The sequence below is a fragment of the Chiloscyllium punctatum genome, chromosome 21, assembly GCF_047496795.1.
Source record: "Chiloscyllium punctatum isolate Juve2018m chromosome 21, sChiPun1.3, whole genome shotgun sequence".
NCBI classification, from domain to species: Eukaryota; Metazoa; Chordata; class Chondrichthyes; order Orectolobiformes; family Hemiscylliidae; genus Chiloscyllium; species Chiloscyllium punctatum.
Window position 1 is genome coordinate 53,136,024 of NC_092759.1, and position 24,508 is coordinate 53,160,531.

The window sequence follows — 24,508 nt, forward strand, 5'->3', positions numbered from 1 at the left end:
GGGGAACAGCTACTGTCTGTTCACTCTGTCCATACCTCTCACGATCTCTGTCAGGTTCATTGTTCAACCTTCTCTGCTCGAAAAGTAAATCTAGCTTATCTTCATGGTTGAATGCTCTCTCGTCTTATTTTTTCTTCCAAAGTGCAGCATTCACATATTCCAGCGTTAAGTGCGTTTTGGGTCACTGATCTGCCTATCTGAAGAATCTTTTTGTACCCTCGTGTAATCTAACACGGTCCTCCCCACTGTGAACGACCTGGCTAAGCATCGTGTCATCCACAGCATTCTTTATCATCCTGCAACACCCCCTCCATCGCACACATTCTAACCAACAGCATTTATGAATATCAGAAACAAAACTTGATTTCCTTCCTGTTCTACACACGTTGTTGCAGAAGAAGAATTCAGAATTCCATTCTCCTGTGTTTTTCTCTCCCTTCGTGAATTTGTCAGGTGATGCTGTTTGGGTCTCTAATGAGGGAGCCACAAATAGTATTTTGGACATGGAGCTGAATTCTGCTTTTATACTCTGCTCCGCGGTGGCGCAGTGGTAAGCACTGCTGTCTCACAGCACCAGAGACCCGGGTTCAATTCACCATCTCAGGCTTCTGTCTGTGTGGAGTTTGCACATTCTCCCCGTGTCTGCATGGGTTTCCTCCGGGTGCTCCGGTTTCCTCCCACAGTACAAAAATGTACAGGTTAAATGAATTCGACATGCTAAATTGCCCGTAGTGTTAGGAGAAGGGATAAAATGTAGGGGGATGGGTCTGGGTGGGTTGCTCTTCGGAGAGTCGTTACGCAGTTGTTGAGTCGAAGGGCCTGTTTCCATACTGTAAGTAATCTAATCGAATGTATTATGCAAAAGGCTAGTACATCATTAATTTTAGATAAGCTATTGGCAATGTACATTGTAACATTTCCGTTTTATGCGCACCTGCGGCTTATTCTTTTTGTCATTCACTGAAATAGTCAGATCTGAAGACCTTTTTTTACATCTGCAGGATGGACACAGACTCTTTCGTTAAGTTTGCTTGAAATAGCTAGAGTGACGAGAATAAAGGTTGCATTAAATTCTACAGTTAAACATTCTGTAGAAGATCAATTTTCTCGTTCTCATCCCTAAGGTGAGTTGGAAGCAAATTAATAGAAGAAACAACCACCGTTCTGAATATTGTTTTAAGTAGTGACGTCTTGTTGAAATAATGCATTGGGGAGAAAAGAAAATGTTGTGTGCACTTGATAGACAAACAGAAATGCAGAGTTAATGCACAATATGAACAAGAATCTAGTGTTAGTTCTAAAAGTAGGAGAAATCTTTTCTTAATTTTCAAATGAAACCAGACCCCAGATTTCCTCAACAGTGATATTTGATTGTCCATCAATCTCACCTTTCCAACTATAGGTTTTTCTTTGCCACCGATGCTTTTTCAGCCACATTTCCTCCTCGACTTCCTACTCTTTTCTTTAACACCTCCTCCCTTGCATTTCACAGTTTGCTGCTACAGACGCTTCCAATGACCATCTCCCTTAACACTTCCTGCACTTCCCCTATTACTCCTACTTTCCCTGACCATCACTGTCGCTTTTTGCTCTCAACTAGATGCTGAAAGTTGCTGATTTCTGTGCTACTGCAGGTCATCAATGAATGATGAGTTTGGAATGATGAATTTCCAACAGCTACAGACTATAATATGTTTCCAACTATCTGCTGCACCGTGAACTAAATGGTTTTGGTCAATACTGATACAAACTGGAGCTTCTTCCCGCCCCTCTTTCACAAAGCTTAACCAAGGAGTCTTATTACCAATAGGACAGAAATCTTCAGGCAGAACTAAAAGTCCGTGCCCAATTTACTTTTGAAAATTTTGAGGACATTATTAAATGAAACAGTCTTCTCATCTTTTGCTCTTTATTCTTTCAATGGATCTTCCAGTGTAATTTGAGGTGAGATAAGAGTAAATTCCCTTTCCATCGAAACAGGACTTGATAGAAGGTGGCATCAAGGACCCTGACCAAATTATGACAAATCAGAATTAGAGAATATTGCACTAGTAATGGGAATAGTGAATAAAAACAACCTCTGCAAGTTATCTTCCAAGTTACATGTCATTCTGTCTCGGGACTAATTTGTTGATCATTCGTTAAAAGCATCTTGAAAAGTCCCTAAAAACAGCTCTCTGCGTATGTGTATCACTTGGAGGGAAGAGATTCATTCAGATGGCTCTCTGTCACCTTCTGCAGAATGATTCGGTTTGTCAAAGACAATCTTCCCATGTTAGTGCGTTCAAAACTCATGAATGAATATGTGCTTTATAAATATGCCAAGATATTTCATGTTTCATAAAGTTTGAGAGCTTGCTAGACACCAGTGACATCAGGACAGGACATGACATTGAGGTAATGATCGGGGTTTTTACTTCAATCGATTACTTTCAGAGGGTTGATTATGCGACATCATGGCCACTGATTTCTACATTTTCATGGCGAGTCATGACAGTCCATGACGTTATCGATATTGAGAAATTTTTTCAAAGGCAATTTTTAAAATTTTACATTCAAATACTGCAACCAAACACTTGAGAGTCGACTCAAATGGCAGCTTTACCATCTCCTTTCAGGTCAGATATATCCAGTCCAAAAGAAAAAAAGACAGTTGAAAGCGCAGGAAAACTTTAGCATATCTGTCAGCATCTGAGCAGCGAGAAACAGAATTTACGTTTTGAGACCAATATGAGTTTTTCAGAACAGAGTCACATCAGACACAATATGCCAATTCTGTTTCACTCTTCGATCCTGACTCATCTGATGAATGTCGGCACCATTTTCTGTTCGCCTTTCAGATTTCCATGTTCCCCAGTATTCCTTGTCACAGAAACGCAGTTGTGAGCGTGGTACTGTGGCTCAAGGGTTAGCACTGCTGTCTTATAGCATTACGGCCTTGGTAAAATTGCACCCTTAGTCCAGTGCCTGTATTGAGCTTTAACATTCTTCCCTTGTTTGTAAGTGCTTCCTTAAGCTTATCCGGATTCCCCCCACAGTCCAACATGCAAATTTTAAGCGAATTGACCATGTTAAATTGCTCATCTGTGGCTACTTGAGTTGGCTATGGGAGTTACAGGGATAGTGGAGGAGGCAGGATAGCCACAGGAGATACATGGATAGCGTAGCAGGTGGTTCTGGGTGCAGTGCTCTTCAGAGGTCAGTGTAGGTTCTATGGGCCGAATATCTCACTGTTACAATTTAGGATTCCACGTGAAAATTACAACAAAGGTGGCAGTTACTGAGACCATCATCTGTGCAACAGCTTGGAATGAGTTATTTTTTGACTGTTGTTCAATATTCTCACATGGCCCTGCGCATTGGGTTCTCTGTGTCTGTGTTTTGAAGTCCGCATATCCTATGCATATATACTCAACCTTATCGATCTGTATATCCAGAGATTAAAGTTTATACATAACGTACTCTGATCTCCTATTAAACTTATCCTGTTTGGTTCACATTGCGTTACATTCTATCTGTCAGTAAGAGAGATGATGACTGGGGCAATATCTCCAAAAGCCACTGTTTGCATTTCTTTCTGTCTCCTAGTTAGTGGTATATCCATGCTGTCCCTGACTCATGAATCCATGGTTTTTAATGAGCAAAGTCTTTGTACATGTCAATTTTCACTTGGGTCTGAAGTCATGAAAAGTCAATTATTGTTTCACAACGAGTAATACAGTAATAAAATTCTTGTCATTTTTTTAAGTGTCCTGACCAGCACTGTGTGTTGACATTACAACGTAACCTTCTGAGGGCAGTGAGAGGAACATCCAGACAAATCCAAGCTCCTTCTGTAATTCCAGTGCAACTCTGTTATTTGGCCATCTTTTGGTTTGCATTTGTTGCAGCGGAGGAGAGAGCAGCACAGCAACAACAACTTGATTGTGTGATTTTTAGGGAGGCAAGCGGTTACAGCATTGTAAATGTACAACATTCCGAATCATATAGCCTGGGAAAAGAAATCATCCATCATTTCTCCTCACCACTAACTTCGCTAAAGCAACTATTAAATCAATAGTTAGTGATGTTGACATCCAATCCAGTCCAAATGTTAATGTGAGCTGGAAGTTCTGTAGTGAAGGGGTTAACTGGAATTGTTTGTTCAGAGACTGTGATTGATGTCAGTCTCCTTGGATACTAACTGTGTCACTGGAGGTTTTCTCTCTCCTATTAGTAAGAGACTTCTCTCAATGTCTTATGCCAATGTAGCAAGCGACGCATCAACTCCATCACAAACAGAGTTCAGCACCTCCATAGACAGGGCAAGGAGAGATCAGAATCTGAGAATATTCCACTGGAATGCTCGAACAATTGTTCAGAATCTGAGAACAATGGACTGGAATGCTGAATTGATAGATCAGAATCTGAGAACAATGGACTGGAATGTTACAATTACGCACAGGCGTGTATCCGAAGGTCTTTACTGGTTGCGCAGGACTAAGTCAGATTTACCACGACAGATACTATGTGTACTCTTGATTATTCAGGCAGGTTATTATCCAGTCCTCGCTATTATTGGTATTCCTGTTAAGTCCCTCGAATTCTGTTCATTTATTAATTATAGAAACCATGTTGATTTTTTTTTCTGTTTTGTATTTCTGGTAAATGTAGAAACTATTGCATTTAGTTTCATTATAAACTCCATTCATTATCTGTATATTTCAAAACCTTTCCTCACAAATATCTAACAACAAGACAGCAAGCACCGTTTTTGTCGAACTGAATTATATCTTGAATTATCTTCCATCACCAAACCTGTCCACTACCTGTTTCATAGCAGCCCAAATTTCCAACTCTGCGTCAGTGTGGTTGCTGAATAAACCATTATCTAAGCCAACGTGAAGATCAGACTTTGCAGTTCCAGTTCTCTGCTGGTCACTGATCTAGTTACACATGTTTCAATCACAAACTTGTTCTTGTCTCCTAATTTTCTTCATAATGAGGACAATGTGTCAGAGTAAGAAAGTCGCTGGATGGAAAATTCAGAGTCACAGGTCATTACACGAAAGACATTGTTTCAAATTCTACCACAGCTGGCAGCGGAACATAAATTCAAATAATATGAACGGAAATAAAAAAAATCACGAACTGTAACCATACAATGAGCAGAATGTGTCCAATAACCTATCCGTTTTATTGATATCCTTTGGAAATGAAATATAATATGTTACCGAGTTTGGATTAAGAGTGATACATATCCATAACAATGTGCTTGGTTCTATACCGCCTTGTGGAACGGTCACAGTCAATGGATATTAGTGATGGTTATCAAATGCTGCCCTTCTCAGCGATGCTGAAATCCTGTAAAATAACAAAATAAAGGGTAAATCAAACAAAGAAAGACACTGGAGATCTGAAACAGAAAGAAACAGAAGCTGAGGAAACGGGACAGGTTTGGCAGCCTCGGTTGACATATAAACAAGGTTTTGAGTACACTGATCACTGGTCAGGTCTGAAGGTAGCTGGGAATTAGTGTAATGTGTGTTGGTGGAGTGATCTAATATATGAAGAAAATGAGACAAAGGAAAAGGAATCAACAAAGGAATTGTTGATAATCATCTGGGGTGGAATTAAAATATGAGATTATTATCATTGATTTTTCACTTTTTCCCATATTCCTGAGCATCATGCCTAGGTCAGTACATGTCCCTGTTTAAAGTGAGTTATGTTTCCTCTGTTTCTATTCTTTGAGTGTGGTCATCTTCTTTTATTCACTAATGGTTCATCAGTGTTATTTCTGAGTCAGTATATGTTTCCCTTTCGCAGTTGCCCTTGATAAGGTGTTGGTGAGCTGCTTTCTTGAACCACTGTAGGCTGCCAGTGCTTAGCCAGGCATACAAACTAATGAGAGGATGGCATTTTAACACTGAGCGGGTGTACCATGTACGTGAAGATTTGACTTGTTCCTTTTATTGGAAATTCAGAGGACGTTCGCTGGATGGTAATCTTGGATTTGTGTTGTCAGCTGCGCTGATTGTTCAGGGAGATCTGAGGGTCTTGTATCCCCACAATGGACAAGGTGTAAACACTGCATTCACAAATTGTCTGGATCTGCAGAGACCGCACAGGGAGGGCCAAGACACTCCACTATCATTTTTGCTACTTCCCAATGTAGTGTACTATCCAAGTCCGAAGTGTGAAGCCAGTTTATTTCAACAATGAGGAGGTCACAGAGCTTTCTAACCTCATTCAGCACAACCTGTAGTTTCATACCAGAGAGAAGACTGTACTGACAATACCAAACAAATGTTTTGATTCTAGAACATTCCGGACATGTGGGGGTGATATATCCGATATGCCACATTGTCATCCTCTCACATATTCGATACGTGACAGAGGCCATCTCTGTTCGAGGTAAGAATGTTGGTTCTGTCTCTACAGAGGAAGCAACAGGAAATCGTTTGAAAATGGGGTGTATGTTTGATCGCTGAGCTGTCGGTTTGGTATCCAGACGATTCATTACCTGGCTAGGTAACATCATCAGTGGGGACCTCCAAGTGAAGTGAAGCTGTTGTCTCCTGCTTTCTATTTATACGTTTGTCTTGGATGGGTTCCTGTGCTTTGTGGTGATGTCACTTCCTGTTCGTTTTCTGAGGAGTAAATAGATGGTATCTAGATCTATGTGTTTGTTTATGGCGTTGTGGTTGGAGTGCCAGGCCTCTACGAATTCTCTGGCATGTCTTTGCTTAGCTTGTCCCAGGATAGATGTGTTGTCCCAGTTGAAATGGTGTCTTTTTTCTCCATGTGTAGGGCTACCAGGGAGAGGGTTTCGTGTTTTTTGTGGCTAGCTGGTGCTCATGTATCCTGGTGGCAAACTTTCTTCCTGTTTGTCCTACGTAGTGTTTGTGGCAGTCCTTGCATGGAAATTTTTAGATGACGTTGGTTTTGTCCATGGGTTGTACTGGGCCTTTCAAATTTATTAGTTTTTGTTTAAGAGTGTTGGTGGGTTTGTGTGCTATTAGGATTCCGAGTGGTCTTAGCAGTCTGGTTGTCATTTCCGAGACTTCTTTGATGTATGGTAAGGTGATTAGGGTTTCTGGCTGTGTTTGGTCTGCTTGTGGTGGTTTGTTCCTGAGGAATCTGCGGACGGTATTTTGTAGTATCTGTTCTTCTTGGATACGTTGTATATGTGGTTCTCCTCTGTTTTCTGAAGTTCGTCTGTGCTGCATTGTGTGGTGGCTCGTTGGAATAGCGTTCTAACATAGCTTCGTTTGTGTGTGTTGGGATGGTTGCTGGTGCAGTTATGTATTTGGTCAGTGTCGGTTTTCTGTATGCACAGGTTTGCAGTTCTCCGTCATCGAGCCTTTCGACTGTGACGTCCAGGAATGCGAGTTTGCTGTCGGTTTCTTCCTCCTTGGTGAACTTTATGCCTGTGAGGGTCTTGTTGATGATGTTACATGTCTCTTCTATCTTGTTTCGTTACTGATGACAAAGGTGTCATCTATCTAGCGGACCTAGAATTTTGGTTTGATAGTTGTTCTAGTCTTTTGGAAATGTTAGAGAACAGGGTGACTGGCGAAAGTGAGGAGCTTCAAAAATCTAGAGTTATGAATGTTTATGTATTGGAAACGTTCATGGTAGTGAAGGTTGGTAAGCTGCTGGACAAGATGAGTGATGAATTTAGAGGGCTACATAGATAGTGTTGGAGAATTGAGCTCGCTGGAAAACACTTTTGGGATCTGGTAGAGACACGATGGGGCAATGGCCTCCTTTTGCACTGTAAATTCCTTAATTGAGGAGGGAGGAAAAAGTTCATCAAAACTCTTTAGATGATGAAAAAGCATCCTACAGACTGCAAAGTAACCTGTCTGAACGCAAAGTGGAAAAACAGAAAACCAACAGATCGATAACTTGACGTCGGGTATGAGGAAAATATTCGCATTTTTTTGTAATTAACGATAACCAGACCAAAGGTGAATAATGATATGATTGAGCAGAGTCAGCCGAGATTCAGACAGGGAAATTATTTTTGATAAAAATGCTGGAGTTTATGGAGGATGTTGGTTGTGACAATGACGAATGAGAAGCGGTTGGAGTAGTGTATTTTAATCTGAGAAGATATTTTCACATGGTTATGCACAGGTGAGTGACGAAAGTAACAGTGTAGCGTAAGGGAGAATGTACTAAATGAATTGAGAATTGAATGATGGAGAGAATACTGAGAGCAGGGCCCTGTTCTCTTCTGAAGACTACTGCTCATTGGTATCTCATGTATGAGACGTTGAAACACCACGATTCACAACGCAAATAAGTGATTTGAACATCAAATGATGTGAGCATCGTATGCAGTCCTTTTCATTTTGTATTTCTTAGAATGTGAGAAGTAGGAAAGCACTTTTCTCGAAACGGACCTTCATGTCCTTGGTCATAAGTCACTAACAGAATTCATTGAGGCCATCAATGAATCACGACAGTAAATAGTATGTTACCCTTCATTACAAAATGAATCGAAGTAGTAGTAGAGCGGTCGAGCGTTCTTGAACCAGTATTTGGGGTATTCTGGACAGAAGTTCGCTCCTTTATAAGCAAAAATCTCCACGTCACAGAGACAGTGCAAAGGATTTTCACCAGACTAATCCCTGGGTTGATGGCACTATGAGGAGAGTGTGAAGGAAATAAGTGTTCAATTTGTCGCACGATGACAGAATACGAGGTGATTGTATGAAATGTTGAAGATTATGGACTAATACTCATGTCGAGTGAAAGACATTGATGGCATAAGAAATTGTATTTTCGCGATGATACCTTGCCTGTTAGTTTACGTATCTCTGTGGGCCCCCCATATTAGGCGAGACAGAGCTCCAGGCTCTGAATACACTCTCACTATCCCAATGTGCATTTCGTTTGTGACCCTTCACTGAACATCATAGAACATAGAACATAGAACAGAACAGCACAGAACAGGCCTTTCAGCCCATGATGTTGTGCCGACCACTCATCCTCATGTATGCACCCTCAAATTTCTGTGACCATATGCATGTCCAGGAGTCTCTTAAATGTCCCCAATGATCCTGCCTCCACAATTGATGCTGGCAACGCATTCCATGCTCTCACAACTCTCTGTGTAAAGAACCCGCCACTGACATCGCCTCTATACTTTTTTGCAACCAGCATAAAACTATAACCCCTCGTGTTTGTAATTTCTGACCTGGGAAAAAGTCTCTGGCTATCGACTATATGCCTCTCATTATCTTTTATAACTCAGTTAGGTCCCCTCTTCTCCTCCTTTTCTCAAATGAAAAAAGTCCGAGTTCAGTCAACCTCTCCACAAAAGATAAGCCCGCCAGTCCAGGCAGCATCCTGGTAAACCTCCTCTGAACCCACTCCAAAGCATCCACATCTTTCTTATAATAGGGCGACCAGAACTGGACGCAGTATTCCAAGTGCGGTCTAAAATCTCACGACTCTTAAACTCAATCCCCCTGTTAATGAAAGCCAAAATACCATATGTTTTCTTAACAATCCTGTCCATTTGGGTGGCCATTTTAAGGGATATATGTACCTGCACACCAAGATCCCTCTGTTCCTCCACACTACCAAGAATCTTATCCTTAATCCTTTTTCAAATTCGACCTTCCAAAATGCATCACCTCGCATTTGTCCAGGTTGAAATCCATCTGCCAGCTCTCAACCCATCTCTGCATCCTGTCAATGTCCCGCTGCAGCCTACAACAGCCCTATATCCTGTCAACGACACCTCCAACCTTTGCGTCATCTGCAAACTTGCTGACCTATCCTTCAATCCCCTCATCCAAATCATTGATAACAATTACAAACAATAGAGGCCCAAGGACAGAGCTCTGTGGAACACCACTCACCACAGACTTGCAGGCAGAATATTTTCCTTCTACTACCATTCGTTGTCTTCTGTTGGTCAGCCAATTCTGTATCCAGGCAGCTATGTTCATGTTGTTCATAAATCTGTCAGCAAGCATAATGTCTTATTCCTGAAAGAGGTAGCAAGTTCCAACGGCTTCTGACCTCCAAATAGAACACAAGCCTGTCTTCTTGGAGATGGAAGTTGCCTTCTTGAGACACCGGACAAAAAAACCAATGTTCTTCCTCACCGTCAGCAAACCACCATAAAATAGTACGTGTGTACCATTAACACTGGAGCCTGGCGGAACAACGTGGAGCAGTCTGTCCGTCCAGTCTCTGCTTATTGGTTTCTCATGTTGGGGCGTTGATATCATCCTCCTTTTTGAGGGGACTGAGGGACTGAAGCCTCCTGATCCAATTGAAGAAGCTCAAGGATAGCATTTGGCGACCGCTGGTTCCTGTTTAACAGCTCAACATTTTGACTAGTTTCTTTCTCTTGCTGTTTAAACAACAGGCGGGAGAGAATGGGCAATCCCTTTTATCTAATACCTGGGGGGGGGGGGGGGCTGATTAGCTTCATCATATTCCTATAAATCAATCTTGAACTGCTCAATAAGTTCCTTCCATTTTCTGGGGAAACATGCACTGTCTAGCAGAACTGTTACATGTATTGTACCCACACTTTAACAACACAAGCCTGAATGTTGTCCGAGTCTTGCCGCACATGAACATACACCAGTGCAGGTGATGAGGTGGGCACATTGTTGTGAACATTGTGTAATCTTCAGTGGCTATCCGCACTTCTTATCTTATGATGGGCGTAACATATTGATGAAGCAGCTGAAGATGTTTGTGCCGAGTAATCTACCCTGAGGATCGGCTGCAGTAATGTCCCATGACAGAAATGGTAGATGTCCACGAACCCACAAACATTTCCTGAGTGCTCTGAATCACTCCAACCAGTGGGGAGATTATTCCTGGTTGCCATTAAGTTCAATTTTCTTCGAGTTTCTTGACACCAACCTCAGTTAAGTCTTGCTTGATATGACAACCTGACACTCTTCCCTTGTGTGCATATATTTTATTCATGTCAATAGGTCACGATGTACGTGTGGTAAGTGCTTTTTTCTTACAGAGGGTAGTCACTGTCGGGACATCTCCTCTCCAGAGAGTTCGGGGAGATCGATCACTGAGAATTTTGGAAGACAAGTATCGATAGATATTTGACATGTCAGGTAGTTCAGGAGTTGGGGCCGAGGGCAGATCAGCCATGCTCTGATTGAAGGGAAAGTTAGGCTTTAGTGGCTGAGTGACCTACACCTGCTTCTTATGTTCTTTCATTCTGTTATTAGTGATTTCACTGTTTTTTATTTTCCCAGAAGTCCTGTGAAGGAATTTTGCAGTCAGAGAGACCGAACGATTTTACGAGTGATGTCTGGGTGCGGCATCAGACATGTATTCATAGTGAATCTTGGTGTACCACATGGCTAATAAATGGAGACAGGGGAACTTCTGCAAGAAGAAACGAAACGAGGGGAATGTTTCACTAACACCTACTCAACCCCAAGAACGTTTGCCAATCCATATTAAACCATGCTTTACTGTGAGCAGGGGCTGAATTTTCTCCGCTTTTTTTTCTGTACACCAGTTACAAGGAGAAAGTGGTCTTCAACTGCTCCTGTCTAGCAGTTTTGAGGAGCTGACTGAAATGAGGTGACGTTGAACTGACGAGCAGGAGTTGTTCTATGTTCCACCTGGCACAAAGATTGTGGCTGATCAGATTGTGGCTTCACTTTCCCATCTGTGGTTCATTATCATCGAGTCACTTTTCCGAAAAATATTTAACTAACGCGCAGCTTTGAATAAATGTACACACACAGGTATCACAGACTTGTGGAGAAGAGAATTCCCATCAAACGACCTTTTGAGAATTTCTCCTGATTCCTCTTCTACTGTAGTTGGAGAGTCACTGTTTCCTTTTCTAGTCCCGCTTCTCCATAGGTCCCAACAAATTTGATATGTGACCAAATGTGTCTAGTGGTAGTTGCTATCGGTCTCAGACTGGGTCAGGTTCAAGAACTTAGTCCAAGAACTCCCCACCTACGTTCAGGTCACCACCCATGCCCTCCACCTCCTCCATGATTTTCACTTCCCCAGCCCCCAAAGTCTTATCTTCACCATCCAGTCCCTGTACACCTCCATCCCCCATCACGAAGGCCTTAAAGCCCTCCACTTCTTCCTTTCCCGCCGAACCAACTAGTAACCTTCCACTGACAGCCTCCTTCGACTGACTGAACTGGTCCTCACTGGGAACAACTTTTCTATCCAATCTTCCCACTTCCTCCAAACCAAAGGAGTAACCATGGGCACCCGCATGGGCCTCGGCTATGCCTGCCTCTTCGTCGGATATGTGGAACAATCCATCTTCCACAGCTACACTGGCACCACCACCCCACCTTTTCCTCTGCTACATCGATGACTGTTTCGGCGCTACCGCGTGCTCCCACGAGGAGGTTGAACAGTTCATCCACTTTACAAACACCTTCCACCCCGACCTCAAATTTAGCTGGACCGTCTCAGACTCCTCCCTCTCCTTTCTAGACCTTTCCATTTCTATCTCGGGCGACCGACTCAACACGGACATTTAATATAAACCGACCGACTCCCACAGCTACCTAAATTACACCTCCTCCCACTCTGCCCCCTGTAAAAACGCCATCCCATATTCCCAATTCCTTCGCCTCCACCACATCTGCTCCCAGGTGGACCAATTCCAATACTGAACATCCCAGATGGCCTCCTTCTTCAAAGACCGCAATTTCCCCTCAGACGTCGTTGACGATGCTCCCCACCGCATCCCATCCACTTAGCGCTCCTGCAGCCTTGAGTCCCGCCCCTCCAACCGCCAGCAGGACAGAAACCCACTGGTCCACACCTACCACCCCACCAACCTCCAGGTACATCGTATCATCCTTCGTCATTTCCACCTCCTCCAAACAGACCCCACCACCAAGGATATATTTTCCTCCCCTCCCCTATCTCCGATTCAGAAATACCACTACCTCCGTGACTCCGTTGTAAGGTCCATACCCCCCCACCAACCCGACCTCCACTCCCGGCACCTTCCCCTGCAAATGCAAGAAATGCAAAACTTTCACCCACACCTCCCCCTTCACTTCCCTCCAAGGCCCCAAGGGATCATTCAATATCCGTCACAAATTCACCTGCACGTCCACACACATTATTTTCTGCATCCGCTGCACCCGATGTGGCCTCCTCTATATTGGGAAGACAGGCCGCCGACTTGTGGAACATTTCACAGAACACCTCTGGGACACCCGGAACAATCAACCCAACCACACTGTGGCTGAACACTTTAACTCCCCCTCCCACTCCGCCAAGGACATGCCGGTCCTTGGCCTCCTCCATCGCCAAACCATCGCAACATGAGCCTGTAGGAGGAGTGCCTCATCTTCCGCCTAGGAACCCTCCAACCACAAGGGATGAATGCAGATTTCTCCAGCTTCCTCATTTCCGCTCACCCTACCTTATCTCAGTCCCAACCCTCGGACTCAGCACCACCTATATGACCTGCAATCTTCTTCCCGACCACTCTGCCCCCACCCCCTCTCTGACCTATTAGCCTCACCTTAACCTCCTTACACCGATCGCATTTACAACGCCCCTCCCGCAAGTCCCTCCTCCCTACCTTTTATCTTAGCCTGCTTGGCACACCTTCCTCATTCCTGAACAAGGGCTTATGCCCGATAGGATGATTCTCCTGATTCTTGGATGCTGCCTGACCTGCTGCACTTTTCCAGCAACACATTCTTCAGCTCTGATCTCTTGCATCTGCAGTCCTCACTTTCTCATTCAGGTTCAGTGTTACCAGCAAGTCATGCAGATATTAAATTTTAAAAAAAGTAAGATCTAAACAAGTTACTCGAGCTACGATGGAAAGATAAATGAGAAATATTTTGGAAATTAGCAATATGTACATCAATATTTGTTTTTCTGAGGCACAGAAATGTACAGAATCCTGCAAAGTATTAATTCAGAAGAGCTTCGTCCAAATAACAGTTAATTTCATGACAAAAAGAAACTTGCGATTGTCTCAGTTGTTATTCTACCTCTGAAGTTATTCAGTTCACACAAGCTGCCAGTATTGGGGTGTCTTCCTGGAACAGTTTGATTTAGCTGAAATTACTTTGCTGCAGGCAGTAGAGATATTCCATTGAATCCTCAACAGGGATCCCACATAAGTGAAAAAGATATCTGATGGGTTTTTAGCTCTCATATGTTGCTGTAACGCGGAAATCAATCTGAACCATGTACAGTCTCGTTGAAAGCTCTCCTGACTGTATGACTCCATCGTTGATCTGTTCTCAATATAGTATGATTCATAGTTTAAAATGAAAATGCATGTTTACATGTGCCTGCATGAATTTATTTACAATCAATTCATGTCATCATAATACCTGCCATAAAATTAATGTATTGTTTCCTTAAAATTGAGTCCTTAGTTTCATTTTCTCATCCATCGGCTATGCTTCTGATGCACTCTCCTCAGGTTAGATGGTTCAATACGAATATCTCCCACTTTCACACCTGACCTGCCCTGGACTTATATCGGCCACGAGGGATGTAGATACGGTAAAGAGCTAAGATTTTTTCAGAGGCTATAAACTCGAGGGCATAAATTAAGGTGAAAGGGGCAAGATTTTCAAACAGAGGGTAGTGTGTGTGTGGAACGAGCTGCCAGAGGAAGTGGTAGAGTTGACTCCAATTACAAACTTTATGAGGCATCTGGAATGGTGTATGAATAAGAATGGTTAAGACGGTTTTGTGCCTACATCCGATTGAAATATCTGGTCGGTGCAGATGAGGTGGGCCGAACGGTCTAATTGGTCCCTGTATGACTCTATGCATCCATCAGGCCTTCATTTTAGTAAAGAGTAAAGTACAACACCTTTGAAAAACTTCTAAATCAATTGCATATTTTTCTCACAGTATAGGGGTTCAGAACTACACACAATGCATCAGATTATAATCTAAGCATTGCCATGTGCAAATGCAATAAAATATCCCCATGATTATACCTGATAGCCTTTGTATGAAACTGCATCATTGCATACACTTTCTTAATCACTTGTTAAAGCTCCTGACTCAGTTTAAGTGATTCTTGTACCGGAACATATAAACCCCTGAGTACCACAGAATATTACGATTTTTTTCTCCATTAAAACATTTCAATATTGTTTTGTACGTCCGTCACAGCACGAATCGTCGTTATAGCTTTACTACCTAAGATTTTCTCACTAACCTCCCCTGTCTTTTTTTGCCCATTGCAAAAATCTCCATGTCCAATTAAATGACTATCTTCGTGAATGAACTAATTGAGCTCCAATCCAATCAATCCCCTCATCCACGTCATTGGTATAGATTATAAATAGTTGATAGTCTCACACTGATTCCTGAGGCACTCCAAAACGTTACTGCTTCACAACTTGAAAATAAATATTTATCGTGAATATTTCTTCCCTTTTAGTTAACCAGGGCTCACCTGTTGCAGGGTAGCTGACTAGATACTTTGGTTGCCCCCGACCCCCACCACCACCACACCCCGATACTGTGTAATATACTTACAGGGCTGAATTATTTCAGTCTATTCTTGTGTAAATCCGTCCAGGGCAGAATGGATGATTGTATTTTCATCTACCGCTTCAACAGCCACGATAAGTGCACATTGGTTAGGAGAAGCAGTTATCCCTTTAGTCCGTCTAGCCTGCTGCAACATTCAGAATGCTCATTGTTGATGTGAGTGTGGCTTGAACATTCCTTTTGAGCCTGTCTTATTGTTCATCAAACCCTCTGGAATCGAACCTTGAATGTTGTCAGGCACCCAGTCCTCACAGCATATTGAAAATGGGAACACCACAGATTGCACAAACCTAAAGAGAAAGCAACATCTCTATCCCAGTCTGAAATGGGAATGCCTTATTTTCAAAGATTGTTCTCTTCAAACCAATCACTGCCCCTTTGAAACACAACAATTAGGAACAGATATAGACCATTCAGCCCCTCAAATCTGACTACACTCCCATTAATGCGCTTCTCTTAAATACATTCCAAAGTTAGCATCCACTTAATTCGCAGAAAGAGAATTCTGGACAGCATAAGTTTATGTAAATGAGAAACTGGAGCAGAATTAGGCTATTCGACTCATCCTTGCTGAAATCTTCCTACAAGTCATTCACCTGCCTTCTCCGACTGACCATTGATTGCCTATTAATTGTTGTGTAGGCTTAGCCTTACAGATCATAGGCTCTGCTCTTTTATTAGCGAGAAACGACTCGTGGTGATTTAACCTGAGGGCCACCAGACCACAGGTGAGGGAAACGGTAGCGAAGGAGTGTCCTTCATGTGGAACTCAAACCGGTAATGGGAACTGATTCCATACTGTTGGCGTCACTCTGCTCTTAAAACAACAATTCAGCCAACTGAACTATACCAATTCTGTGCCCATTGAAATAATATATATCCATATTTCTATCTATATTTATATATGTATATATATACACACACACACACCCCTGTGTGTTTTGGGGTACGTGATGGGGGGAGGGGATTCATGTGTTTGCGTGCATGTACCCATATTTGTGTGTATCTCTTTGTGCATGTGTTTTTTTTAGAAAAGATTAGATTACGTACAGTGCGGAAAAAGGCCCTTTGGCCCAACAAGTCCATACCGACCCGCCACCCACCCAGACCCATTCCCCTACAGGCAATTTAGTATGGCCAATTCATCTAACCTGCACATTTTTGGACTGTGGGAGGAAACCAGAGCCCCTGCAGGAAACCCACGCAGACACGGGGCGAATGTGCAAACTCCACACAGAGAAAGGCACCCGAGATGGGAATTGAACCCGCGTCTCTGGTGCTGTGAGGCAGCAGTACTAACTACTGTGCCACCATGCCGCCCTGTGTTCTGTGTATTAGTGTCATTGTCTCTGCTTGTGTGTACTTCTGTCTGCATCTCTGCAATCTTGTTCTCCAAGTAATTCCATTAATATTGGCATCAAAGTCTCCTACCTGTCTTCTATCTATCCGTTTTTTTTTAATATTCATTCGACACTACACTCTGCTGGCGACCCCACACGATTGCATGTGTGGCAGTTTTTTCTTCGAGAAGGCACCAAATGATGTGAATCTCGAACGATGCACAGTTGTTTTGTTTTTCAAATAGTATTTTTTGGAAGCACCGAGCAGTTTTGCTGATAGTAAGCAATGTTGTTCCTGCGATATTCCGACCACTATAGAGCCTTTTCTCAGACTTCTTGATTCTTTCTCGTCGAGTGTCTTTTGTGTCGAGTTGGTACAAATGGAATCCCCACTGTCTCAGTGGGCATGACGGCGTGCTCACAACACATTGTCTCCAACACCTCCCAGGAAGGAGCATTAGGAAACATTGCAAGTTACTGAATGTGCAATAACTTATCTCATTCCCTCATAAAATGGTTCAGTCGGAGGTGCACAGTTCTATTCAGATGGACACAAGTCTTTTTGCAATTCTTCCGTATGTGTGTGTGTGTCCGCGTTTGTGTGTGTGCGCCTGCGCGCACACGTGTTGTCATGTTGGTGGTGCTATTCCATGCAATTCTCCCTCTCTGCATTCCAGATTGAATCATTGCGGCCTATCACCCTCTGCCCCCGTCGCTGTGGGCGACGTTGTATCTCTTTTAGCATCACAGAGACTGCCAAACCTGCATCCACACACAGACTCATGCAGAGACAAATGCACATATAAATGTACCTACACTTAAATGCACATTGATACAGATACACCAACAGTAATACAGAAACACAGGTATACACATTTATACAGACGTTGGGAATCTGTAAGTATATCTTTAGGTCTTAGGTTATTTTCTCACTATGTCACTCGCTGTGTCGTTCTTTCTCAGCATTACTCTTACTCAGATGTTTGAGTTTGCCAGTTTGTCAATTGTCTTGCGTGGAGCACGATGTAGTACAATTTCCATGCATGTAGATATTTGACAGATGAAGATCAAAGTAGAGCAGTGTAAGGTGGTGCACTTTGGTAGGAATGACTTTGAAAGGCAACATATAACAATGTGTATCTTTCTCGACGGCGTCCAAGAGCAGAGGGTCCTGGATGTGTATGAGCACAGATTATTGGAGATGCCAGAACAGATAGTGAGAGCAGCAACTACTACAGATACATTTCAGTTTCTGAGCTGTTAACAGTAGGATGTGTAAGAGAGTGCCACCGTGCTTCCTTCCTGGGAGGTGTTGGAGACAATGTGTTGTGAGCACGCCGTCATGCCCACTGAGACAGTGGAGCTTCCATTTGTACCAACTCGACACAAAAGTTAGATGGCATCAGGGCCACACCTTCTAAGTTATGCCATGGTTAAACGGAACTGCCAGTGGGTTTAAAGTGAGAATTGTCCCTCAATGAACATTGCTTCTGACTTAATTGTAGTGTGTGGATATCTCCGAATCTCCACACGAGGCATCCTAGTCCTCTCCGAATTGTACCAGGATCCCCTCCACATTGTGGCAGTAAGGGGGTGAGGACACAGATAACGGGCACTCCAACGATTTGCTTGGTACTTTCCGTCCTCTTCCATGCTTTTTCTCCTAAAATGGGAGATCGGAAAGGAGGAAGGGAGGGTGGGAGTGGGTGGCCGTGCTGTTTGTGTTGGCATATGAATTGGCGTAGTGTCCGTAAGTAGTCAGTCCGTAGTGTTGAATCCATGCAGTGTTATTAATGTGGGAGGATAGCAGAAGGTTGTTGGGGGATTGGAGAGAAAGAGAGTTAAAAAGAGAGACAGGTAGTAAAGATGCAGTATGCAGTGTAGAGACTGGTGGAGAATAAGCCTTGTTAACGGGAGAGGTGCTATAACAGATATCCAGTGAGCATGAGGGAGCAGAGAGAGTACAGTGAAGTTTGTTGATGCTTGTCTCGTATTGCTGGGCATTTCTTCAGACTGCAGAAACTGCACTGGGCTGGGTGATAAGCTCAGATCATGCTTGGTGGGTCTGGTGGTGTCGACGCCTATGGGAAGTGAATGGTCCTCTTCTGGACTAGCCCATCCACCAGGATTTCGGTGCCCCCGTCGACAAAATGTTGTGTAATTGCCGCTTATCTGGAATGCTCACGGTAAACTGTCCTCCCAAATGAGAAACCACCATTGTCCTTTTAAGGATAGTGCCAGTTCCAGGGATCCCGGGATATCCAGGAGGAGCATCCGAGCGATGGTGAGTATCACCAGCCATTTTGCGTGTGAGAATTGAACTGTCATTGAATGAGAGAGACACCATGGATTGGGGTATGCTGTCAATGAAGTGAGTTCAAAAGGAAACTAGCTCAGCCTCGTGCAGACGATTCCCTGACACATTCAATAAAAATGTGACTGAGACAAATTATTGTTAGATTCAGCCCAAAGAATCTTAGACTTTGCTGAGCCCATCCCCCGCCGTTTCAAAGCTCAGCTGCTTGTCCATTACTCGGTATCACAGAGAAGGAGCTAAACGTGTCTTACATTTGCTGGCGGCGGGGGGTGGGGGGGGGGGGAGGGGGGGACAGTATTTGTGGCAAGTCATCATAAATTTATTAGTTTTAAAATAGAGGTGAAAACGGACGAACTGGAACTAGAAGGTAAGGTTCGAAATTGGAGGAAGGTCAAATTTGATGATTTTCAGCACGAACTTTTAAACTACGATTGGACCTCAGAGTGGCCATCTGGGAAGGGGGACGCCAACAAAAACGGGATATCAAGAGTTCAGACTCAGTATGCTCCTGTTAGGGTGAAGAGTAATGGTGGGTGGTGTGAGAAATGCTAGATGACTCGAGAAGTTGAAGTTCTGTTCCTGGATAAGTTGGAATCATATGTCAGATATAGACAGCAGGAATCGAGTTTTACCCATATTCAGTCATGGGATGAAGGTGTCGTTGGGTAGGCAGAATTTATTGGCCATCTCTAATTTTTCATAGGGCAATTCAGTGTTAAACACATTGCTGTGTGTCTGGAGTCACATGTAGAGTAAACCAGGTAAGTATTAGGGTGTCGGTTTTTTCGCTGAGCTGTAGGTTTGATATCCAGACGTTTCGTTACCTGGCTAGGTAACATCATCAGTGGCGACTTCCAAGTGAAGCGAAGCTGTTGTCTCCTGCTTTCTATTTATAACTTTCCCCTGGATGGGGTTCCTAGGGTTTGTGGTGATTTCGTTTCCTGTTCATTTCCTGAGGGGTTGATAGATGGCATCTAATTCTATGTGTTCGTTTATGGCGTTGTGGTTGGAGTGCCAAGCATCTAGGAATTCTCTTGCATGCCTTTGCTTAAACTGTCCCAGGACAGCCAGACTACTAAGACCCCTCAGAATCCTAGTAGCACACAAACCCACCAACACTCTCAAACAAAAACGAGCAAACTTAAAACACCCAATACATCCCATGGACAAAAGCAACATCAACTACAAAATTCCATGCAAGGATTGCCACAAACACTACATAGGACAAACAGGAAGAAATTTTGCCATCAGAATATACAAACTCCAGCTCGCCACAAAATGACACGACCCTCTCTCCCTCATAGCCCTACACACGGATGAAAAAAGCCACCGTTTCAACTGGGAAAGCACATCTATCCTGGGACAGGCTAAGCAAAGGCATACCAGAGAATTCCTAGAGGCCTGGCACTCCAAACACAACGCCATAAACAAGCACAGAGATCGAGATGCTATCTGTCAACCCCTCAGAAAACGAACAGGAAATGACATCACCGCAAACCGCAGGAACCCTAACCAGGAGAAAGATATAAATAGAAAGCAGGAGACAACAGCTGCGCTTCACTTGGTGATCGCCACTGATGATGTTACCTAGCCTGGTCATGAAATGTCTGGATATCAAACCTACAGATCAGCGAGCAAACCGGCACCCTAAATCTCAACCTGAGCTACAAAACTTAACAAACCTTGCAACTGGTAAGTATTGCAGTTTGCTTTCTTAAAGGCCATTCGTGTATCAGATTGGTTTTCCAAACAATTGAAAATGGATTAATCATCGTCATTAGCCTCTTAATTCCATGTTTAAAGTGAATCGCCAGAGGAGTCTAAAGTCAGTAGGACTGCACCTCAGAAGGAAATCAAGAGGGCAAACAGGGTACATCAGGTAGCTATGACAAGTAAAGTTAAGGAGAATCCAAAGACATTCTAGAATGCATTAAAGAGAAAAGAGCAACTATGGAGATCAACAAAGTTGCCGATGTGCCGAACTGCTTGAGATGAAAGGTATTACAAAAGCATTTTGTATCATATTGACTGTACAGGAGGATATGGAAGGTCGAGAATTCCGAAATAATCAATGACATCTTGGAAATTGTCTGTATTACAGAGGAGATCTGAAAACGTATAAAGTTGGAAAAATCTCCAGGACCTGATCAGATGTACCCTCGAAGTCGTGGAAAGATAGGGAACGGAATGCTGGGCCCTATGCTAAGAAATATTAATCGTGGATAGCCATAGGTCAGGTGTTGAATGACAGGTGTTTGGCTAACGTGGTGTCATTACGAAAAGAATCTAAGAAGGGTGATAAGGAAAAGCGGTGAGCCTGACGCCAGTGGTGAACAAGTTGTTGGGAGAGGAATATGAGGCACAGGATTTGCATGGATTTTGAAAGGCATGCATTGATTAGGAATAGTGAACATAGATTTAAGCATAGGAAATCCTGTCTCGCTAACTTGACAGAGTTCTCTGAACAAGTGACTAAGACGCTTCATTGAGGCAGTACATTGTTGAAATGGACCTCCGTAAGTGATTTGACAACTTTCCACCTGGTAGACCGGTTAACAAGAATAGTATATGTGGAATACAGGGAGAACTCGCCATTTGATTAGAAAATTGACTTGAAGGTAGGAGTTGAGGGTCGTAGTGTAGAATTGTTTTTGAACTGCTAGGCTGTGATCAGAGGTGTGCCACAAGGATTGGTGCTGATTCCACTAGTTTTAATTGCTTATATGAATGTATTGGATGTGAGCATAGGAGGGCCAGTGGGAAAGTTTGAAGATATCATCGAAATTTTAGGTGTAGTGGACAGGGAAGAAGGTTAACTCAGAGTACAACGGGATCTTGATTAGATGGGCCAATAGGCTGAGGAGTGGCAGATGGCATTTACTATAGATAAATGTGAAGTGCTATGTTTTGGAGAGGCAAATCATTGCAAGACTTATCCCCTCAATGAGCAGGTCCTGAGTCGATAAACAAAGAGACCTGGGGGTGCAGGTTCATGGCTCCTTGAAACTGCAGTCACAGTTAGACAGGATTGTGAAAAGGCTTTGGTATGTTTGTCGTTATTGGTCAGTGCTTTGACTATAGGAGTCGGGACGTCATGTACAGGACAGTAGTTCCATCACTTTTCAAATACTGCATTCAATTCTATCTTTCCTCCTGTGGGAAAGACGTTGTGAAACTTGAAGACGGTCAGAAAATATTTACAAGACTTTTGCTGGGACTTGAGCTTTAGAGACAGTTTGAATAGTTTGGGGCGACATTGACTGGAGCGTGAGGGGCATGGACAGGGTGGATATCAAAGGTCTTTCCCTCAAAACGAGAGGGTTACAATCTCAGGTGAGAGGGGAAAACAATTAAAGGGACCGAAGGCGCAACTTTTTCATCCAGTGGGTGGTGTATGTTTGGAATGAACTGACACAAGACGTGGTGGAGGCGGGTACAATTACAACATTTAAAATGCATTTGGGTAGGTATATGACTACAAACCGTTTAGAGCGATATAGGCAAAATGCTGGCAAGTATGACTAGATTGTATTAGGATATCTGTTCAGCAGGGATCAGTTGAATGGAAGGGTTTATTTCAATGTTATACATCTCCATGACTCTCTGAATCTGTCTGAGCTCACACCAAAATTCTGTTTCTGTATCATTACTGGAATTGCTGCAAAGTGCTGTTGAAATGTCTTAATTTCAGCATACTAAAACCTGTGAACACATCCTTCGACAATGCTCTCTCCCAGTGTCCATCCCGCTGTCTACTTTCCAAACCCTCACATTTGTTGTTAATCAAACTGACATTCTGTTTTAAAGTGAATAACTGTCCTGTATCTTTCCCTGTCCTTTAGTGATGCTTACCCTACAGCAGCAGATTCCACCAATAAGAAGCTGAGGAAAAGTTTTTTTAAAAGCATAGCTTGCTGTTTCTTTGTCCTGCACGGTGCTTCATGTTGGACAGTGGGATTCCAGCAGCTTTCAGTCACGTCTTTATAACTTCTGCTGAGCCTATTTACTGAAAGTCCGCGTTAACCACTCTTTGCTAATCATTTGCTCAGTTGCATGAGGAATCCCTTGAACTGTATTTGCTTCAGACTAGGATTGGAACTTGTCATTCAGTGTCATTTAATTTAATTCGTTTATTGAAAATTTACTAGAAATGCTGGGGATTGTTTCAGTGGAAGTTGTGTTTTAAGGTGCTGTGTACATTCAAAAAGTTTAGAGTATTTGGTCACCCACTCTGGAGAAGTTATAAAGAGATGAAGTTGGAAGAATACCTTTAAGAGAAAGTTGAAAAGCTGTCATGTGGCTGACTGCAGGCACAAAATGTCCTGGACAATTTTAAAATGAAACATTTTCGCTGTAACATAAGAAACCTTCTTGTTTTCACAGCATTTAGAATTCAACCAACCTGTTTAAATTACGCCCCAATATTCTGAAAGTCAATCTAATTTGAATTTTGTTGTTTTGACAGCATGGAACCAGTGAGATGATACACTGTTTTGGGGTATAAAACGCCAACATTACAGACAGTTAGCAATAAAAAGAACATCTTCTGACATTGAACGACTGCAACTCTCTCTCTAAAAGGTACCTTTTTTACCCATATATATTAAGAAATCTGCAGCAGATGGCCAAAGATGACCCGGGGAGTTCTGCAGAGGAGGATTGACACTGCTGGCTGGTTTTGAAAGTTATAGGCTGTAAATTTAATAGGGGCTTTATTGGATCAGTATATTGTTACAGAGTAGAAGTTAGCTCAATATTTTAGACAAAGGAGGATCGGAGTTTGAATATTTTGTTGTTTAATGGTCACTTTAGAATTCTTAGTTTTATTGTTAAACAGTGATATTTGGGGTAGTTCTCTGTCATCCATGCTTTAACAGATTACGAGGCAACATGAGCTTTTCTGTGTGAGTGGTTTAATTAGCAGAAGCTTTTACCAGCGTGTTGCAACAACGGAATGGATGACAGTTGCTGAGGGATAGACCATAAATCTTTCAATCATTTTAAACCTTGTATTTATGAATACTGCCAGATCAGTGAAGGGTTGCATATGTCCCAACCTGTTTATAAAACAAGACAGAGATAAAACAACAGACCAGCTGTAAAAAATGACTGACGGAGCCATGTCTAGCGGCCATAAAGCAACGTAACAATATTTATTGTTCACTAACTTTGTGCAATGCTGCTCCAAGTTTTAAATGCTCAGTTATTAAGGTCTTGCAGAACATTGGGACATCTTTCAGAGCACCGAGACTGCTGCTCAGGAACGGGGAGAAACCAATATGACATCATGTGCCTGTTACAGAGGGATATGAGGAGGTGATTCAGCGCA